This window comes from Bufo bufo, chromosome 2 (genome assembly GCF_905171765.1).
Source record: "Bufo bufo chromosome 2, aBufBuf1.1, whole genome shotgun sequence".
Lineage (NCBI taxonomy): Eukaryota > Metazoa > Chordata > Amphibia > Anura > Bufonidae > Bufo > Bufo bufo.
This window is the reverse complement of record NC_053390.1, coordinates 618,687,047-618,710,247: the sequence shown is the minus strand read 5'-3', so window position 1 is coordinate 618,710,247 and position 23,201 is coordinate 618,687,047.

Genomic DNA, 23,201 nt, shown 5'->3' with positions numbered 1-23,201 from the left:
AGTGCATTTGCGCAATTATATTGCCGATATTTCGCATTGAAATTTTTTTTTTATGGAGATCGCAAATTCGAATAATACATCTGGTATGTCACTGTCCATGTTGTGGGACTATTTGTGCACTTATAGTAATTATTTCTTGGCTGCAAATATGAGCCGAATGTTTTTCAGGTTCGCCTGCCATTAAAATGAATGGGACCCGCAGCGAACTTGCGGTTCGCGAACATTCGATCGCGTTCGCGAACCGTCCCGGCAGATGTTCGTCCATCACTAGTGGTCAGGGCCGGACTGGGACAAAAAATAGGCCCGGGCATTTTTGACTGAGCAGCCCAATCACATGACCCCCAACAGGCCCCACCCCCTTGCAGTCTAGGGGCGGAGCCAAAACCGGAAGAACAATTGAGAGGCAGGGCCAGCCACCAGTAAGATAGGAAGGCTTCAGCCAAAACACAAGCTTCTTTGGGGTCCCCAGGTGACATTAGGGGTCTTAGTACGATCCGGCCACCTAATCCGGCAGAAAATGCAAGGAATCGACTGGACACAAAGCACATCATGCAGCGGTTTATGTCCCGCTGATTCTCTGCATTTTTCCCAGATTGTGGCCGGATCTCTGCCGTACACCATTATAGTTAATGGGGCTGGCGGGCATTCAGTCTGCACCCAGCAGTGCCGGATCCAGTGAATTCTCAGCTGGAACAGCCGCCAGGATCACTAACGCAGATGTGAAAGTAGCCTCATACAGCGCCCCATACCTCTTCTATCCAGTGACGTCTCCTCTGATGTAGAGGTTCTCTTTCTTCATCTTCGCCATTCAGACCAGACCACCGTGATAATTTCTTTCAGCCATCTCACGTCTCTGCAGAGTTTGACAGACATCTTAGTTTCCTACTTTTCCATCATCCTCCAATTAACATCCCATCATGCACCCCCAATACTGAGAAGCTGTGCTCCCCAAAACTATACTGCAAAAAGAACTGTGCTAAGCTGATGCTGTGCCAGGGTGCCCCCAAAGTAATGGTGCTCCCAAAGTCCCAACAATAGTAATTATTTGCCAGAGTGCATTTAGTAGTAATAGTGCTCCTACAGTGCCCCCAACAGTAATTGTGTCCCACAAGTAATAATGCTCCCATAGTCCCCCAGTTGTAATAAAGCCCACCATAATGCCCCGATAGTAATAATTCTCTTTATAATGTGTGACAGTAGAACCCCCCCCCTTATAATGTGCACCAGTACAAAAAGAAATGCCCCGTCGTGTGGCAGTAAAAAAAGAAATACCTCCTCTTAGTGCCCCCAGTAGAGCCAATGTCCCCAGAGTGCCCTCATGTGTTCCAATGACCTGTACTATGTGCCACTACAAAAAACACTTAGTGCCCCCAGTTGAGCTTAGGTGCCCATAGTGACCTTATAATTTGTGCCAGTATAAAATACTCCCATATAGTCCCCCCAGAAGATGCCCCCATAGTGCTCCTTCCCCGTCTCCATAGTGCCCTCCATAATGTGGCACTATAAAATGCCCCTATAGACTGCCCCACATAGATACCCCCATAATGCTCCTTTCCTCCCTTCCCCATAGTGGCATCAAAATGGGTGCCAGTATTAAATGCCCCTATATAATGCCCTCATAGTGCTCTTGTCCCCCACTTCTCCATAGTGCCCACCTATAATGCGTGCCAGTATACAGGGCCCCCAGTAGATGCCCCCATAGATGCAGTCATACACGCACTCTCCACATATATGGACGCAGTCATACACGCACTCTCCACATACATGGACGCAGTCATACACGCACTCTCCACATACATGGACGCAGTCATACACGCACTCTCCACATACATGGACGCAGTCATACACGCACTCTCCACATACATGGACGCAGTCATACACGCACTCTCCACATACATAGATGCACTCATACACGCACTCTCCACATACATGGATGCACTCATACACGCACTCTCCACATACATGGACGCACTCATACACGCACTCTCCACATACATGGACGCAGTCATACACGCAGTCTCCACATACATGGACGCAGTCATACACGCAGTCTCCACATACATGGACGCAGTCATACACGCACTCTCCAGATACATGGACGCACTCATACACACACTCTCCACGTACATGGACGCAGTCATACAGGCACTCTCCACATACATGGACGCAGTCATACACGCAGTCTCCACATACATGGACGCAGTCATACACGCACTCTCCACATACATAGATGCACTCATACACGCACTCTCCACATACATAGATGCAGTCATACACGCACTCTCCACATACATGGACGCAGTCATACACACACTCTCCACGTACATGGACGCACTCATACACACACTCTCCACGTACATGGACGCAGTCATACAGGCACTCTCCACATACATGGACGCAGTCATACACGCACTCTCCACATACATGGACGCAGTCATACACGCACTCTCCACATAAATGGACGCAGTCATACACGCACTCTCCACATAAATGGACGCAGTCATACACGCACTCTCCACATACATGGACGCAGTCATACACGCACTCTCCACATAAATGGATGCAGTCATACACGCACTCTCCACATACATGGACGCAGTCTCCACATACATGGACGCACTCATACACACACTCTCCACATACATGGACGCATTCATACTCACAGTCACCACATACATGGACGCACTCATACTCACAGTCACCACATACATGGACGCACTCATACACGCACTCTCCACATACATGGATGCATTCATACACACAGTCACCACATACATGGACGCACACATATACAATACACATATATAGACACCCAGCTTTCCTGCTGTACCTCTCCCCCATACACTAATGCCTCTGCACTTGTGCCATGCAGGATAGCAGGGAAGCTGGATGACATTTCATGATATAATTCACCCAGCTTTCCTACTGTACTGCAGGTCACATGTGCACAGTCTGGGAAAGCTGAATATAACAGCAGTAGTTCCCCTGTGCTACTCACATCACTGGTGCAGTTGTGACAATCCAACTGATGTTCATCATGCAGGCCAGGAAAGGTTCAGGCTGCAGGAATCGCTTCGCGGGCAGAAAAGGGGGCGGAGCTATTATATCTCCGCCCACATCGGGCCGTTCTGTTGCTGAACTTGCTGGTCACCACTGTCCATCACAAGAACTATAGAGGGGAGAGGCGGAGCAATGTCACTGAAGTCAGGACTCGGAGGTCAGTGACAGAGTGCAAGTGCAGGACTCTGGACCCCAGGAGAAGTCAGCTGCTCTGACAGGGGCCCGGGCCCCGAGTGACGAAGTACAGTGACTGCTCTCGGGCCCCGAAGCAGCTGCTTCCCTGATAGTTACGCCACTGGGAAGAGCTCATCTCCACTCCTGCCTGCCACATTCATTTAAAAAAAAAACTCAGCCAGCGGCCCGGCTGATTGTGTTCGGCCCGGCCCACCAGGAGGCCCGGCCCACCGAGCAAATGCCCGGTCTGCCCTATGGCCAGTCCGGCCCTGCTAGTGGTATCTTCTTGATGCTGCTGCTGCTGCCGCCACCTCCAGACTCTGTCATTGGGCCACTCTGTGGTCTCCTCATGCTGCTTCCATTTCATCAATATGTCATAGGTCCACTCTGTGGACTTTTCATGCTGTTCCCACCCTCCCCACTTCATGACTGGGCCACTATTTTGCCTTTCGGCCTGGCTGATATCATCATTTATTTGACCTTTCTTCTGATCTGTCAGAAGGTAGGAAAAATGAGACGCACAACAGATCCTGTCTGTGTAGCAGCAGTAAGGCCTATATGGTTCCATCAGAACTGGCTTATGTTTTGGTAGCCAAAAACAGGAGTGGGTACAAAACACAGAAGACATGCAAATATTCCATTCACATGTCATCTCTGTTTTATATCCACTCCACGCAGTTTTTTGGGGAATTAGCAATACTGATGGATTATTGAGCAAATGCTGATCGAGTGAAGGCGTATGCTCAACAGACAGGATCAGTTTTTTGTGGGTTATTGTTCTGATGGATCAGAGGAAGGGCAAATTAATCAGTGACATCAACACAAACTTACTGCTGTCACCCTCTCCACTCTGTCTGTGGGGCTCTACATGTATAAGCGTTTAATAGAACAGATTCTGATAACAAGCATGTGGAATCAGCTGGGGACAGGTGTAAAAGGAGTGGGCTTCTTCTTGGCACTAACATCAACCTGTAAGGCTGGGTTCATTCTTGAGTTATTTGGTCAGTTTTAGCCCCGTGACTGTCCTAATAAGTAAAATGTACAGTGATTCTAAGAGCAACACCTGTCATCTGCATGTCATACTGACTCACAGTATTATTTCACTACGACAGCAGACTCCCTATGCGGGTTACTACAAGGCACAGTGTTCTACACCACTATAAAGGCTCTCAACAGCCAAGAAATAGCAGTTTTTTAACATAATTCGCCATGAATATATTCGGATCAAACCAAATTTTTCCTGAAAAATTCACTCATCTCTAGTTAGGATTATTGGTAATGATAAGGAGTGGAAGTCATGCTTAAAGTATACCTGAATTTAATGTTTTTTTCATCCATATTATTCCCTTTTTCACCTTCAAAGCTAGATGCATTTCACTCAGAAGTAGCGGGCTTCTCCTTTCTATGGAAGGCTGGCAGCACTATACTGATGTGATATCCTTTCTGTTACTTCCCATTATGTTTATTTTAGTTCCAGTGCTTACAGAAAAGATAAGGAGGTATACTTCACACTTACAGACAAATAGGAGGCTCCTATGATGTTCAGAAGCAATGTAAAAGCAGTTCTTTTATCCGGCTCAGGGTCTCAGCTAGCTCTAACATGACCTCATTTAATCTCAGCTATCTTCTGCTTCTCTGTTACTAGGGATGGATTTTGTCTGACAACAGGCAGTGGACTGCAACCTATGTGGAAGTGAGACCCCTAGTGGCCATGACTTTAAAGCTTAAGTGATTTTGAAATTTGCTAGTTATGCCATTCTCTATTAAATGAAATGGTGTGAAAGTACAGTATAGTGACTCTTTAAGAAACACTAGAAAATATTTTGACAATTTGACAGTTCTCAAATTTCTTGGGATGAAAAAGAGAGTTCTAGATTTTCCTGCTACCTTTATCTCTCTTGTTTATATTGCACTGACATATTCCGCAGTGACAGACATTGTCATCACTCGCTGTTCCCAGTGGAACTTACAATCTGAATCCTCTATCAGGATGACTGTGGCGTGTGGGAGGAAACCGTAGCACCTCTAGAAAACCAAACAAATACGAGGACAACATACTTACTCCATGCAGATGTGTGCTAGCAACTAAGCCATCATACAACCTATACTTTAATACTAAGAAACTATCCTTCATCTTCCCGTTAAAGGGGTTATCCAAGATCTATAATTCACCCCCATATGCCCGGGAAACTCACAGAGATTGTATTTACCTCGCTTCCCGGCACCCACGTCGCTTTCATACCGGCACAGCTGCCGCTGCATCTCCACGTCACATGGATGAAAACATCCGGCATTGGGGGGTGGCTGCCAATAGAAGGCTGCGATGGGAATGAGCCTCCCTGGCTTCGAGGGTGATGTTAGGGATGCTCGTTCCCATTACGGCCTGCTATTGTCTGCTCCCCTCGACGCAGTATGTTTTCATCCGCGTGACGGGGAGATGCAGCAACACCCTGACAAGGACGGCTTAGTCCGGAACATTTCTGTGTTGCCAGGGCCCTTGATGTCCCTACCAAGAGGTGATGATACATGTCTATGTATATAGGTAGAGAAGGCTAGAAGTTGTCCTGATGTGTTTTGTCTATCTATTATTACCCCAGACTCATTAGGGAAAAAAGCTATTGGTATAGTTAAGACCAATTAGGGGTTAAATACTGGTTTAACTAAATTACCAAGACAGGAGAGCAAGGTAGATGTCCACCACTAAATCACCAAGAGGCAGGGCTTTTTTTCTCAGAGAAAAGGTGGTGGAACTCACCCCCCCTCCCCTGGCCACGCCCCTACCCACCCCTAGGACCGCCCCCTAAAACCGCCCCTTTAGAGAACAGGGATGCAAGTAAAATTTGGGGGGGCTATAAAAGTCCAGCCCAGCAAAGAAACCCCCCAGATGGGGATGGCACTGTTAATGGGGGATCTGGGGAAGGCACTGTTAATGGGGGATCTGGGGATGGCACTATTATGGGGTAGAAAATCTGTGGATGGCAGTGTTATGCCTATAACTATAACTTATAGTTATAACAGTGCCATCCACAGACCCCCCCTTAACAGTTCCATCCACAGCCCCCCCTTAACAGTACCATCCACAGACCCCCCCACCCCATAACAGTGCCATCCACAGACCCCCCCACCCCATAACAGTGCCATCCACAGACCCCCCCACCCCATAACAGTGCCATCCACAGACCCCCCCACCCCATAACAGTGCCATCCACAGACCCCCTTCCACACCATAACAGTGCCATCCACAGACCCCCCCACCCCATAACAGTGCCATCCACAGACCCCCCCACCCCATAACAGTGCCATCCACAGACCCCCTTCCACCCCATAACAGTGCCATCCACAGACCCCCCTTAACAGTGCCATCCACAGCCCCCCCTTAACAGTGCCATCCACAGACCCCCCCACCCCATAACAGTGCCATCCACATACCCCCCCACCCCATAACAGTGCCATCCACAGACCCCCCCACCCCATAACAGTGCCACCCACAGACCCTCCCACCCCATAACAGTGCCATCCACAGACCCCCCCCTTAACAGTGCCATCCACAGACCCCCCCATCCCATAACAGTGCCATCCACAGACCCCCCCCCCTTAACAGTGCCATCCACAGACCCCCCCCTTAACAGTGCCATCCACAGACCCCCCACCCCATAACAGTGCCATCCACAGACCCCCCCCTTAACAGTGCCATCCACAGACCCCCCCACCCCATAACAGTGCCATCCACAGACCCCCCCCACCCCATGACAGTGCCATCCACAGACCCCCCACCCCATAACAGTGCCATCCACAGACCCCCCACCCCATAACAGTGCCATCCACAGACCCCCCCACCCCATAACAGTGCCATCCACAGACCCCCCCACCCCATAACAGTGCCATCCACAGACCCCCCCCCCTTAACAGTGCCATCCACAGACCCCCCCCACCCCATAACAGTGAAATCCACAGACCCCCCCACCCCATAACAGTGCCATCCACAGACCCCCCCACCCCATAACAGTGAAATCCACAGACCCCCGCACCCCATAACAGTGCCATCCACAGACTCCCCCCCTTAACAGTGCCATCCACAGACCCCCCCACCCCATAACAGTGCCATCCACAGACCCCCCCACCCCATAACAGTGCCATCCACAGACCCCCCCCCTTAACAGTGCCATCCACAGACCCCCCCCACCCCATAACAGTGCCATCCACAGACCCCCCCTAACAGTGCCATCCACAGACCCCCCCACCACATAACAGTGCCATCCACAGACCCCCCCCCACCACCCCATAACAGTGCCATCCACAGACCTCCCCCACCCCTTAACAGTGTCATACACAGGCCCCCCATTGCCGCTCCAGTACAGTTATAAAATGTGTCATTCAATTAATAATGATTCATGCTGCCCCCTCTGTAGTATAACATTCAATATATCCTACTCACAGGGCTACTGTTATATCGTAATGCAGGCCGGCCTACTTTATGAATGAAGCAGGCGGCGCAGGCACGTGACGTCAGTCAGTCACTCTGCCGCTCGTCTGCCCGGCCGGCCTGCATTACGATATAACAGTAGCCCTGTGAGTAGGATATATTGAATATTATACTACAGACGGGGCAGCATGAATCATTATTAATTGAATTACACATTTTAAATCTGTACTGGAGCGGCGGGGCCGGAGCACAGTGAACGCACCGGCCTCCAGCTCCTCCTCCCAGTCCCTCCCCGCTAATACATCGCAGCCTGCGATGCTGGAGCATGGCAGGCTGCGATGTCAAAAGGCTGCGTTCCGCCAGAAAAAAAGCCCTGCCACTAACTAAAAGTGCATACGGTGATTAAGTTGCAACAAGAGGACCAAGTTTATGTCCTCCATTAGCAGAGACCACCTATGGTGGTCTGACCACTAGAGATGACCTTGTAGTTCGCCCAGCGGTCATTTTGCGCCGAACTTTGCTCATTCGCGATTCGCTGAACATGCGAACATATGGTGATATTCGCACGCGCCATATTTCTTTGCATAGCGCCAAACTTTGACCCATGACACATCCATCAGGTGGGACAGGACAGCCAATTGAGACGTTACAGCACATGGACACACCCCCAAACCTATAACAGAAACCAATCTGGCAGACATTTTACATTATGTGTTTTGTCAGTGTAGGGAGAGGTTGCATTTTGGAGCAGGGACAGTTAGGGACACCAAACGCTAGCTAATAGGGTCACAAAAATAGAATAGGTGTCCTATCGATAGGTGTGATATAGAGGGATGTGATATACTTATAATATACTTTCTAACATAGAAATGATATTATAGTGTATTTGTATTGTGCAGCAGTTGTGTGCCGTTCTGCTGCGATACCGCAGCTAGATAGAGGGACAAACGCTATTGGAGTAACTAATTGCAAAGGGTGTGATATACCTGTTGCCCCAAAAAAAGCTGGTTGAGGGCTGCGATATACCTTCTTCCACAAAATCCTGATTGAGGTGTGCTATATACCTGTTTCTGCCAAATACTGATTGAGGGGTGCCATATACCTTTTTCTACAAAATCCTGATTGAGGGGTGTTATTTAACTGTTTCTGCCAATTACTGATTGAGGGTTGCTATTTACCAGTTTCCGCCAAATACTGATTAAGAGGTGCTATATACCTTCTTCCACAAAATACTGATTAAGTGGTGCTATTGCTATATACCTTCTTCCACCAAATACTGATTAAGGGGTGCAATACACCTTTTTTCGCCAAATACTGGTTGAGGGGTGCCATATACCATCTTTCACTAAATACTGTGGGGATTCGCTCTGGAAGGCAGGTTAGCGGATGCAGTATAGAGGCAATCACAAAGTCTTTAACATAAATAGTTCAGTGTTTATTCACACAGAAGGCAAAACAAAATAACAGTTTGCAGTCTTGGTGTTCGTTCACACCATGTAAAGTCCACAGAACACTAACATTCACCTTGATAGCAGTTTTTCATCAGCGGTCCCCAGCAGCATTTAGGGGCCTGTTTTCCAGCATGCAGTTCTCAGCCCTTTTGCACGGCACACATCTTTAGTTCCCAAACCACAGAGACTCCACAGCTTCACTGTGAGATGGAGGATAATCCACCACACCTGACAGTGCTGACTGCTTTTTATAAGCCTCCTAAGTCCCGGCCTGAAATGTGGGGAGTAGCCACCCACCCAGCACGTTGGCTTACTTATTGAGGGGTGTCATATACCTTCTTCTTCAAAATACTGATTGAGGGGTGCTATTGCTATATACCTTCTTCCACCAAATATCGATTGAGGGGTGCAATATACATTTTTCCGCCAAATACTGATTGACGGGTGCCATATACATTCTTCCACTAAATACTGATTGAGGGGTGCTATTGCTATATACCTTCTTCCACCAAATACCGATTAAGGGGTTTAATATACCTTTTTCCACCAAATACTGATTGAGGGGTGCCATATACCTTCTTCCACTAAATACTGATTGAGGGGTGCTATTGCTATATACCTTCTTCCACCAAATACCGATTAAGGGGTTTAATATACCTTTTTCCACCAAATACTGATTGAGGGGTGCCATATACCTTCTTCCACTAAATACTGATTAAGGGGTGCTATTGCTATATACCTTCTTCCACCAAATACCGATTAAGGGGTTTAATATACCTTTTTCCACCAAATACTGATTGAGTGGTGCCATATACCTTCTTCCACTAAATACTGATTGAGGGATGCTATTGCTATATACCTTCTACCACCAAATATCGATTGAGGGGTGCAATATACCTTTTTCCGCCAAATACTGATTGACGGGTGCCATATACCTTCTTCCACTAAATACTGATTGAGGGGGTGCTGTTGCTATATACTTTCTTCCACCAAATACTGATTGAGAGGTGCAATACACCTGCTTCCACAAAATACTGATTGAGAGGTGCCATATACCTGTTTCCGCCAAATAATGATTGAGGGGTGCTATATACCTGTTTCCACCAAATACTGATTGAGGGGTGCCATATACCTGTTTCCCCCAAATAATAATTGAGGGCTTCAAATGGCGCACCAGAGTTGGTTGAGTGGCTCACTCAGACTTCCGCTTCTGCACCCTCCTCATCCTCTATATCTGCACCCTCCTCACTTTCTGCTGTGTGCACCCCCAAAGACACTGTCACCACCACCACCACCATAGCCCATCCCCTCGAGTCAGAGGAATTATTTTCCCATCCATTCCCAGACCTTACCGATGCGCAGCCACCACCCAGCTAGATCGGCACAAGAAGGGTGGTCCCCACTGTTGCTGCCTACTCCGAGATCTCTAATGTCAGTGGTTCTGAAGGTGACGATGATGACGTGTCGATGGACGTCAGGTGGGTGACCACAAGAGAGGAAGAGGAGGGGAGTTCTGAGGGAGAGAGACGGATCAGCAGATAGAGAGGAGAAGGAGGAGAAGCAGGCAGAACTCACAGTGCACAGGAGTCAAAAAGCAGACTGCAAATGTATCTGGAGCAAGCCATCCACAATGCACAGTGCATGCTTCCGTGGACCAAATGTTTGAGAGTAAAAAAATTATGACGCCAGATAATCCTCTTGCCCAATGGCTGACCGCTGGCTTGTCGTAACTACTAGCTCGCCAACTAATGCCATATGAATTGGTGGACTCGGAGGCCTTTCGAAAATTTGTAGCCATTGACACACCGCAATGGAAGGTCCCCGGAAGGAAATATTTCTCCCAGAAGGGCATCTCTGAACAATATGGCCACGTTCAGCGGCAAGTTAATATATCTCTGGCACACAGTGTCGGTGCCAAGATACATCTGACCACTGTAGGAAGGCGCAAGGGTTCGTCATTGACGGAAGATATGTGTCACCGAGATTCCTGGCCTAAGGTAAGAGCCGGTAATTTCATGTGTCAGCAGAAGCTAGTACTGGCTGACATGGTTTTGCTATTTAGAATGGCTGCAAAGCCGAACCGGGCCGGCTCTTACTGCGAGCAGCCAAAGTGCAGGGTGAGTGGCTTCTCCCCACGTTCCAGGCCGGGTCTTGGTTTAAGCTATAAAATACAGGCAGCACTGTCAGGTGGCAGGAATTTACTCCTCTCTGACAGAGAAGCTCTGTCAGTCTCTGTCAAAAATTATAAAAGAAATAAAGTAAAATAAACCAAAAATAAAAAGTTCACCACTGCGTTTCTTGATGTCAAATCGGCTTCACTGACCTTCGTGTGATGTAGGTAAAATCACAATGAATCAGTCTTTATACAAAAGTTGCGCTTCCAGGTATACGTCCCAGTTCACAAGCTCAAGAGAAGCGGCAATCTTCTTTGACACAGCCAGCACACCTGAGTCCCGTCGGATAGTAGCCTTTTCTCAAAGCAACCTTCCTACGGAATAAAAGTTTTGGGTACATAGTAAAGGGCCACAAAGTTGAGTAAATGGAACTCTTTTATTATACTCACAATAAAATCGTGAATAACACGCCTTATAAAATCATAAAATCAGGTCCATCAAATCCAATGCCCAACCTAGGTTTTGCCAATAAGGCTTCCTTAGGGGCGATCGTGCCACCCTTCTCTGCACACTGCATTATATAGGGTTAATCTTCATCCCCTCCCCTTCCTTTGCAGGCAACACCCACCCTATAAATTATATTTTTTTAAACATTTGGTACATATATCATAGCACATGTTACATATTCTGCCTTAGGACCATAGATAATCATAAAACTCTTGAGCTTGTGAACTGGGACGTATACCTGTCAGTCTCTGTGTTGGGACCTAGGAGTTTGGGCCTGGGTAAAGGCCTGCTATCTTGTTGGCATCAGAGCAGGTGGTTTCTGCTATGTCCAAGGACTTCTGCATTGCTACATGGTGTGAACAAACACCAGACTCAAGGGGACTGTTTACCTTGAAACTGACTTTTTGATTCGCTTATCCTTATGTGTGAATAAACACTGAACTGTTTAAGTTAAAGACGTTGTTGTTGCCTCTATACTGTGTCCGCAAGCCTGTCTACCAGAGCAAATCCCCACACCACAGACACATGATAATGAGTAAGAGCCTTATGGTTCGAAACATGTCGATCTGACTGGAGGTATCGGGAGGTTTTGTTCACTGCACCTTTATTGTTGCGAGTGCTATGGAATAAAGACGAAGCAAACTTTTATACTCACTACATGCAAGTTTTTCTTTGAAGGTTCACTACATAGAGCTGACCTTGGATCGTCCGTTGCATGGTGGAGATTTGGTGAGCTGGACTTTTTCATTTTATGGACAGACACATGGTCTAGTAAACACGGGCACGGAAGGTACATAACTTTTACTGCCCACTGGGTGAACTGTCTGACAGCAATCAAGCATATAACCCGTGGCCCCCGTGTGGATTTAGTGTTACCGCTATAGATTGCATGCAGGTCAGCCTCTTCTTCTCCTCCTCCTACTCCATCTTCCGTCTCCTTCTCGGCTGACTCCTCCTTTTCCACTGGTACTGCCTCTTCCACTGCACCCCCCCCCCCCAGTTCCCCAGAACCTATTCAAAGTGCCAGGTGAGATGTTGCCATGCTGTGCTGCGGCTGTTGTGCCTGAAAGCCAAGAGCCACACTGTTCCTGGACTGCTTTCAGCTGTGCTGTCACAGTGGCTAACCCTGCTCAATTTGACAGTTGGTAAAGTGGTGTGCGACAACGGTGCCAATCTGCTGAGCGCACTGAAACAGGGCAAAATGACACACGTGCTGTGCATGGCACATATCCTGAACTTAGTCATGCAGCGATTCGTTGCCAAATACCCCAGGGTCGTCCAGGACGTCTTGCGGCATGCCAGGAAAATCTCTGGCCATTTTAGAAGATCTTACACGGCCATGGTTCGCCTTACTGACGTTCAGCGGTGACACCATTTGCTCGTCAGACCAGGCCTTGCTGCGAGAGATGCTGCATTCTGCTGTTGCAGGCAATGGCAGAGGAATTTCCACCCACAGCGAAACAGGTGCGGGAACCAATCCTACCACGCCTGCAAAAAGAGGGCGGTTTGAAATTGTGTTGGTCACTTTGGATATGAGATCATTCTTGCAACCAACCCATCGACAGCCACACTTCCAGCCTAAGGTAACGCCTAGACCGACAGGTGTCCGACTACATTGGGTTAACGGCCGATGTGGACGCTCTGAGAAGCAAGGAACCCCTTGACTACTGGGTGTGCAGGCTTGACCTGTGGCCAGAGCTGTCACAATTTGCCATGGAACTCTTGGCTTGCCCCTCGTCGAGTGTCCTTTCTGAAAGGACTTTCAGCACAGCAGGGGGGATCGTGACCGATAAGCACACTCGCCTAGCTCACAACAGTGTGGACTACCTCAGATTTCAAAAAATGAATGAGGCATGGATCTCAGAGGAATTCTTATGTTTATAGAGCAGCATAAAAAGTCTTTTATGTCAGGTGAATGCCTAAATTTTGTGGCCTGTACTAGCCGACAGTTGCATTTTCTTCCTGTGACTGCCTAATGTACCTCCAGCCACAGAATCCTACAAAGTTGGTTGCTGTCAGGTGAATGCCTATTGGCAAATTTTTTGGGCCCGTACTGGCTGACTGTTACATTTTTATCCTCTGACCGTCTAATGTCCCTCCAGCCACAGAATCCAAAGTTCTTTGCGGTCAGGTGAATGCCTATTGGCTAATTTTTGGGACCTGTACTTGCCGACAGTTACATTTTTATCCTCTGACCGCCTACCATTTACCTGCTGTTATGTGTCGGCCTTTTACTACAGCGTTACCATTTACCTGCTGCTGTCAGAGGTGTTTAAGTATATTTTAGGTGTTGCCCTGGTCTGGTAGTGGACCATTCCTGGGAACACATTCCTGCTAAGAACTTGTTGCTGTCTGTTCCTGCTGAGTTTTGTGGAGTTATGTGTAGGCCTTATACTCAACCGTTACCTTTACCTGCTGATGCTGCTGTCTGTCCTGATCCTGATGAATTTTTCCCTGGACTAAAGGTGCCTTACTGTAACCTTATTATTTAAAATTACACCAAAACATAACAATATTTAAAAAACGAAAGCACCCGTTATAAACGAAAAAACTATTTATGAACAATTTTACAAAAATTACATGCCTTTATGGCAATTTTTTAAGTTGGTCCTTTATACCAGTGCGGTGCTGGTCTTCCAACTTTTGCACCTTGTTCACAAATGTCATGCGCTGCGCCCGCATATTGCGCTGCAGCTCCTAAATTTTCAGCTCCTGCTGCTCCCGAAGCTCCTTGATTTCTTTTTGGTGCTCCTGCTGCAGCTTTTTTCTCTTTACATTTATTTTATTAATTACTCTTATGATAAACTAATGTTGTCCCCTCATTATTGGCCCTTTTAATGTTTATGTACCGTACATGTTATGGATACATAATCATATTGCTGTGTGCACATATTTACCCTCCTGGCAGGGGGCTGTTGACCTCCTCCTCCTCATCCTGAGCTGCAGCGGTGCTGGAGGGTCCCGCAGTTTCCGCCTCCATCTCCACCACTCCAAATCCTCGGTGGAAGACCTCTAGCACCTCCAAATGCTCGGTGGAAGGCCTGCGGCGGACTGAGGGAATGGGAACATCTGTAATCACACAATGTTCAGAATTTAGACAAACAACTCAGAAATCATAACAACTTTAAATATCCTGAAACTGCAATATGGAGGGATCTGCATGGGATTAGGATTATCCCAAAGGGGGCTTAGACTGGTTTGGGCGGTAAATTACTTACCAAAACAAGTGGTAAAAATGGCCTGTTACTAGGTAAGATGAGGTAGCAGGGGATTGGTTATGAAGGTGTCCTATAGTGTACTGTTGCTGGGTTATTGAAGTTTAGGGGACCCCAGCAACAATTAGGACATTGGATAAGGGGTTATTGGATGGTGTTATGGTGGGTATATAATTGCAGTGGCTGCCAGCGTTATGCTGTTTGCAAAGCTGCATTTCGAAGATCTGCTGGCGTCCACCCTCCTTGTTGATTTTTTTGTCACGGTCACTTTATTAGGGGTAAAGTCGCTTGCTGATAGGTGGCGAGCGGACTACAGTAGATGTATTTATGGTATTTTTTCAAAGCTTATGGCTGGTCTATTCAGTGGTTAATATGTCTTATGGAATTTATTCATTTGTTTAACTATTCTTTAATAACGTTTGCCGTGCCTTAATTTATCCATTTATATTATGTGTCCATGTTTCTTATTTTATTATTGTTTTATGAGGTTAAATTACTGTGTGTGTGTGTATATATATATATATATATATATATATATATATATATAAAAAATCTATAATCCCATGCAAATTAAGTGGGGGATGTACGAAATCAGACGGTTACATCATAAATCTCTACCTCGCGGTGTGTATAAATATATATATATATATATATATATATATACTCATGGCGAGGTAGAGATGTATGATGTAAATGGCTAATGTGCTACGTGTCACACCAGGTACTAAGTAATCATTTGTAAAGGGATGAAATGAGTGTTGGTGAGAGATACAAAAGTAATGTACGCATTGTGAAAAGAAAAGTTTGTGAGAGACGCACAGGACTGAGGAAAATTAAGGAGGAGGTGCTGCCAGTAAAGAGGATCCGCCCTTCCTCTAAAAGTGTATAAATAATGATAAAAAGAGTACTGGGCACACTCACTTATGCAGAATCATACATTTTATTAATATACATATAAAATACAATCAATTACTCTAAGAACGCATATAAAATACAATCAATTGGTATATGAACACGTTAGTACAATAAAATGGGATAAATGTATACTAGATTTCTGGCAATAAATACAATATATCTAATAAATAAATAAATAAGGCCAGCCGTAATAGGGCTGGAGATGGAAATGATCAGTCCATATGAAGCAAAAAAACGGGAGATCCCGACTGGTGGCTTATGCTAGTTTGGTAACTAGCCTCACAATGTCATATAGAATTCACAGTCCTGACTAGTTGGAGGTGAGTAAAAGTACTGTGGTCAGAGCAATTTACTTGGGTGAGTATATTCACGGCGTCCCGCTTATACTCACTGTGTAGTGCAGTTCTTTGTGCTGATAGACTTGGAGACCAAAACGTTCTCGGCTACTCCTGTAGTGGCTGGATGATGCTGTGCCTTTCTTCTCGTGTCCTTACAGTCCTCTGGCTACCGCTCCGTAACGGCAAAGAGCCGGTCAGCACTGGGACTCAAAGTTGCTTTTCCCCACGTCGGCTGATCTGCGACACACTCCTGTGTATCCTCGTGTGTTGCGCTTGTAACCGCCGGCGTGTCAGGGTTTAGTAAGACACGGGATCCTCAATGGGTTTAAGTTACCGCACAGCTTTTTTTTAAAATACAGCATATACTTCTTGAGATTCCTCTGGGGGTCTCTTCACCAAACGCGTTTCGGGGTACTTGCCCCTTCCTCAGTGGTCCGCATTGTACCTGGGCATGTTAGGTCTCGGATCTCTCTGATCCGCCCTGGATTCCTCCACTTTAAATCGGACCATTTTATTATAATGGCCATTCTGTGGTGCTTAACTTTGAACTTCCGCAACAGCTTGTCACCTAGTTCACGGACTATCCTCTGTTTTTCAGCATAGGCCCAGGTCATATGATATCCCCTCCCCAACATGCGCTGCAAGATAAAGATGCAAGCATATAATCCCAATTTTTTAAAATACTAGTATTGAAAATAATGTCCTCAACAAAACAGCAAAAAGTATTTAAGCCTTTGAAGGGGAAATATTAGATTTGCTGTTACAGTTAGAAGATCAGATTGTATTGTGATTGTATGTGTGTGGGGTCTGAGTGAGCAATCGGATATTGTCCAGCTGAGCAGAGATGTACCTGTCTAGTGAAGGGACGGTACGGTATGGAGTGTAAAGATGGTTCGCATCCCCGTGGTGCACCCTGGGTAACACTAAATGAACCAGCAAATACTGGCGGTCTGACAAATAAAGCTTCTTCTGAGTCCTGAACAACAGGACACAATCTATCATCTATAGACTGTGTGTGAAGGTGTGTGTGGTATATAGTGTGCGGCAGGAAAATGGTTGTGCAATGTGTATGTGAGAGATATTTCTCTGCTGTCCATACGTACATGCTACAGACATAGTGCTGTGATGTTACAACAATAATTAGTCCACCAATCACTAATATCTACTGAGACTTTATAAAATGTGAAGTTGTGAAGTTGTGTTAGGGATTTTCACAATAACGCATTTTTTTAAACACTCTATCTGCATATAAAGCGTTTGTTCTGACATGCATGTGAAATGTAATCAAATACACTGCTTTAATGTCAAATTACTTACAATGATCGGGAGTTCTTCCTCAACGTTACGAAAATTGCTTTTCTGATCACATCCAAATTCGGGTCGGTGGAAACCAGTTGCTGTAGTAGGCCATGTCTATTTTGCGCATGCGCATACGGAGAAATTACATTGCTGATATTTCGCAATGAAAAAAATTATGAATGGGAGATCGCAAATTCGCATAATACATCTGTTATGTCCCTGTCCATAGTCCCTATTTGTGCACTTCTAGTAAGTATTTTGTTGCTGCAAAGATGACCTGAAGGTTTTTCAAGTTCGCTTGCCATTAAAGTGAATAGGGTCCGCAGCGAACTTGCAGTTCGCGAACATTTGATCGTGTTCGCGAATCGTCTTGGCCGATGTTCGTCCATCACTACTGACAACTTCAGGTGGAGACGGTGTCTGTCAGCCTTTAAAACCCTCTGCATCTTTTAACCAAAGCCTTTTCTGAGATCATAAGAGGGGCTTAGAATTTGTTTTAGAAACCACTGCTTTCTTTCTTATGACAGTTGAAACTAAGCTACATGAACACTTGCACCTCTGTCTGATGCACAAAATATTGAGAAAGACAAGGTGTAAAAGCCCTGTTTCAGTGCCAGTTCATTTCAGGAGCTTGTACAAGCACCATGCAGAATGAAAATTATTTAAGCACCGTAGACAGTATGTATCTTTTTTTCCAAATAATAATCTTATATAAAATTAGAATACTATTCATAGGGTTAGGAACCATGGGCACCAATAAATTAGGAAGGATGGTCCATAGGTGTCCATTTTGTCTATTAAAATATAAAATTGTAAAGGTAAATTAAGGGTGACTTCACACACAGCAGAAAATTTCCGCAACTGAAAATCAGTTCATTTCATCTGAATGGAACTTGCAGAAATCTTTGTGTTTACCGCCAAAACAACCCCATTTTCAGAATAGATCTACAAAATGTTACAAATTTACTTTATTTATATAAGCTTGAGGCCTTGGCCTCAGGTGCAATTGTGCATAAGTTTTGGCCAGAAAAGAACAGGTTTCTCTGACACTGTAATTTTAACATTAACCACTTCCTCTTATTTTTAACCTTTTGGAATATTCAATTCTTTGTGCTTTATTATCATGTTTCTTGTGATTTCTATGGTGTATTGAATTCTGTGCTAACCCAGAAGCCGGTAATGTCCACAATCTTTATAAGCCTGCTTCAATCTGCAGCTGTATTATTATTCTCATATATCAGATAATATCAAAAGGGATTACTTCTTATTTGTTCCAAATGCGCCTGGAGTTAATGGCACAGTTAAGTAATTTTCTAGCAGCCTATAATTTTACAAATGATAAAAGATTTTCTTTGACAGCTCTGCAATGCCTTCATTATGCTGTCAATGTAACTTGTATATGAGTGCATGCGAGTCTGTCTCTTGAAGACAGAGAATAAGGAATGTTATTGATAAAAGAAAAAGATAAGGGCAATGAGAAGATACTTAAGAAAACAATGGTGTTAACATCTGAAATTAATAAGTTACACATCTTTTCTTTGTCTCTCTCTAGAAATCTATAAGCTAACTTTTTTTCATTTGGAAGGTCTGGCTTTGAAGTTGAAATTATTACATCTCATTATGTTAACCTTTAATCTCAAAGTTAAAACCATGGAGACAGGAGCAAAGAATTGACCATTATGATTCTAGTTGCACTGAAATATAACTGCTGCAACATTTTTCTTGGTACCTATGGAGCATTATTCGTAATTACTAATGATCAAAGGAGTTCTGCAATGACAACACTTATTGACGTATGCAGTTCACACTCCATGCTCAGACTTTGACATATTCTCTTGGCACTTCACTTTTAGTTTGTTCTACCCATTAATTCTGTTCTTTTGTCACTTTTATTTCATTAGCATGGGTGCACCCAAATTGCCCATACTATTAAAACATAAAGATGTTTCTCCTGTCTGTTGCCATAACAGAAAAACAAAAAATTATGGACAATTTGTCGTTTTTTTCATCGCTTTACCTCCCAAAAACAAATTGAATAAAAAGTGATCAAAATATCACACACACTCCAAAATGGTATCATCTGGAATATAAAGTTCAGTTCTGGGCACCAGTCCATACTAAGGATGCTCTGCAGCTGGAAAAAATACAAAGAAGAGCAACTAAACTGATAAGGTCTTAGTTATGAAGTCAGATTAAAAGAATTAAATGTATTGTCTTGAGAAGACACTTCTAAGGGGGGACATAATATAGAAATGTATACAAATATATAAATATATACAAATATATAAATGGCCAAAACAAACAATAAGTTGTTCCATGTAAAATGCCCTCAAAAGATAAGGGGGCACTGCCTCCGTCTGGAGAAGAAAAAGTTAAATCTCCAAATGCATCAAGGCTTCTATAGTCACGGCAGGAACAGTGGAAAGTTTTTTAAAAAGGTTTAGATGAATTCTCTTTCCTAGAAATTCCCATCCTCGCTCATCTCTTGATGGATGTGTGTCTTTTTTCAACTGTACGATGTACCAATACAAATATGCAATAAATACTACAGAACTCCCTGTAAAAAAACACTCTAAAAAAATTGGATTCGGCTGGTTTTCAGAATTTTTCGAAAAGATTTGCTTCGATCCGAATTTTTGCGGCTAATTGTATTAAAAAATGGCTAGTTCTGGGCTGCAGATAGCCTTTATAGGGGTGTAGACTGTGCCTTGCAGTAACATGCATGGGGAGTCTGCTGGGGTAGTGAAATAATACTGTGAGTCAGTATGACATGCAGATGGGGGCGGAGCCTGACCGCGCTGGATGGTGGAAGCTTGTGAGTAGCGCTCCCGCCACCAAGCCTTTTTCAAAGCCCTATATCAAGCACACTAACCATACTGGGATGGTTAAAATACAACCAAAAAACTCCCTGGCACACACTGTGTCTCCTTCAGACGACTCCCCTCTCTAGAAAGACATGGAGATGTTAGTCAGCTGACAGCCACTTCAGCAGGCCCGATGCGCTCCCAAGATGGTGCCCCGGCTGAAAGACTCAGCGCACCTTCTCCCTGAAAACCAAGCGCCGGACACCGACACAGCAGAGGAGATCTCCCCTTTGAGTCAAGAGGTGAGCGACCCCACCACTCTTACCAGATGTAATCTGGAAGAAGTTCTTCAGAGGGCTCTGGCCCCTATAGCCGCGGATCTAGCGGTCATTAAAACGAAGGTCCGCCATATTGGGGAGAGAGTGGAGTCTCTGGAACAGAACGAAGACGCACTGCTTGCATTTAATTCGGCAGTTAGAGTCACCCTGGACACTCACCACACGGCGATTAACAGTTCTCTATTACTCCTGGAGGACAGAAAGTAGAAAAAACTACTAAAACCTAAAAAAAAAAAAAAAAACCTTGTTTATCGTCATGAAGGAGCTGTTTGTGCTATTGTTGGGCCCGGGTCGGGCTGAATAAGTAGTAATAGAAAGAGTCCACAGCGTATTGCGCCCTAAACCTCTCCCTTCTGATAACCCCAGGGACATAATATGCGGATTGCTATGTTTTCGGGACACTGAAGCTATTCTACAAAGATCCAGATCTATGGGGGATATCCAGCTTCTGGGCTCCAAGATACAAATTTACCAAGATCTTGCATCATCTACCCTCCAGAAAAGGAGAATGTTGAAACCTCTCACAGATCTTCTGCGGTCTTCTAAGATCATGTACTGTTGGCTGTTCCCTTTCGGCCTCCTTATCACACATGGGAATAGACGTTACACTATTCGTTCTCCAGAGGACTTGAGGCAGGTATGGGAACCTTTACACCTGGAGCCTATGGTTCTATCTTCTTGGATGCCGGTTCCCCTAGAAGAAGACTTACCCCCTCTACAAGTACCTCCTAAGTGGTCCACGATGAAGAGGCAGAAGAACAGAAGACACAACGGTTCTTCCCAGATGGACTCTAATGATTGAATGGGGTCATATCCCCTATATGTTGGCATCCTCTCACTCTTTTCCTCCCATAGAGGTCGCTTTATTCATAATCTGTCATTTTAGACCTCATTAGGAATATCCTCTCCCCCCCCCCCATTCCACCCCCCTCTCCAGTCCTTATCCTTCCCTCAACTACTCCCCTTCACTTGTCTGGATCTTCTGCATGTGCTGGGGGCCTAGGTCCCCTTTTGTTATATTGATATGGTTGTTATGTCCTTCCCGGGTTAGTTCATTTACTCTACAACTTAAATAATGGGCTTATTTAATGGAGGCTTGGGCAGATCAGGCTAACACATGTTAGTGCTCTCCCCTATTAACGCATTTCTGTACGCAGTCAGAGTGCATACTTACGGAGCTTTCTGTTTTTATATGCTACCTTTTAGTTAATGTTTGGTTCTTAAAGTTGGATCATAGAACATGTGACACACAGCCTTTTGCGTCCTTCATACATTTATTATGACTGCTCTAAAATTGAATGTGACTACCTTCAACGTGAATGGGGGTAATAATCCTATTAAGAGAAGTCACATTTTTCAGATTTTAAAATCAGGCAAAACGCAGATAGCAATGCTACAAGAAAATCATTTTAAAAACGGTCAGGTCCCTAATCTTGCTCGCTATTCTTTTCAGACATGGTTTCATTCCTTCTATGACTCTGCTTCTTCTAGGGACGTTAGTATTGGAGTGCATAAAAGTGTTCCCTTCTGTGTGCTGGTGGAGATTGCGGACCCCGAGAGGAGGTATCTGCTTCTAAAGGGTAAGCTGGGTGGTGTGGGGGTCACCTTATGTAACCTTTACGCCCCTAACAGTAATACTTCTAAATGGCTGAAGATCCTGCATAAAATATCTATATTTTCCTCTGGCCTAGTGATTATAGGTGGGGATTTTAACCTAACCCTCAACCCTCTCTTGGATGCATCCACTCGGAGGTCCGTGGTCTCCTATAGGGCATTGCGGGGAATACTTGGTCGAATTAGAGATTTAGGTGTATGTGATGTTTGGAGATCATTCCTATTATTCGCATCCGCATAAATCCTACCAGCGACTTGATTATTTGCTTATTTCAGATAGGCTGTTGCCCCAGGTTCACAAGGCGGAAATACACGGTATCACTATTTCAGACCACGCCCCTGTGTACCTCTCCTTAACTGTCTCGGGGGTCTCTGGAAGGGAATGGATTTGGACACTTAATCCCAAGCTTTTAGACACTCAGGCTGAGTCTGACGCCTTAATTAACAAATTGACAAATTGCTTTTCACTCAATGCTGTGTCGGAAGCCTCCCCAGCTTCAATCTGGGAAGCTCATAAATCAGTTATGCGTGGCGAATTTATAGCTTTGGGATCCCACTTAAAGAAAATACGTGACGTACGCCTAAACTCCTTATTGTCCCAAATACCATTATTGGAGCAGGCCCACAAAAGATCCATGGCAGTCAAGGATTTGGATGCCCTGTTAGCGCTTAGGGGAGAACTGAAAGATTTATTAAATATAAAAGCTGCCAAGGCTTATGTTAAAGTCAGGCACAAACAATATGCTCATGGGAACAGGGGGAACAGATTGATGTCGGCTCTCGTCAAAAAATGTAATGAAAAGTCCTATATAGCCAAAATGCGTAGTGATAAAGGGGAATTAGTATCAGATGCTCAAGGCATAGCCAAGATTTTTAACTCATACTATGCTGCTTTATAATATCCGAACAGATGAATCCCCCAATATCATTCAGAACAGGATTGATCTTA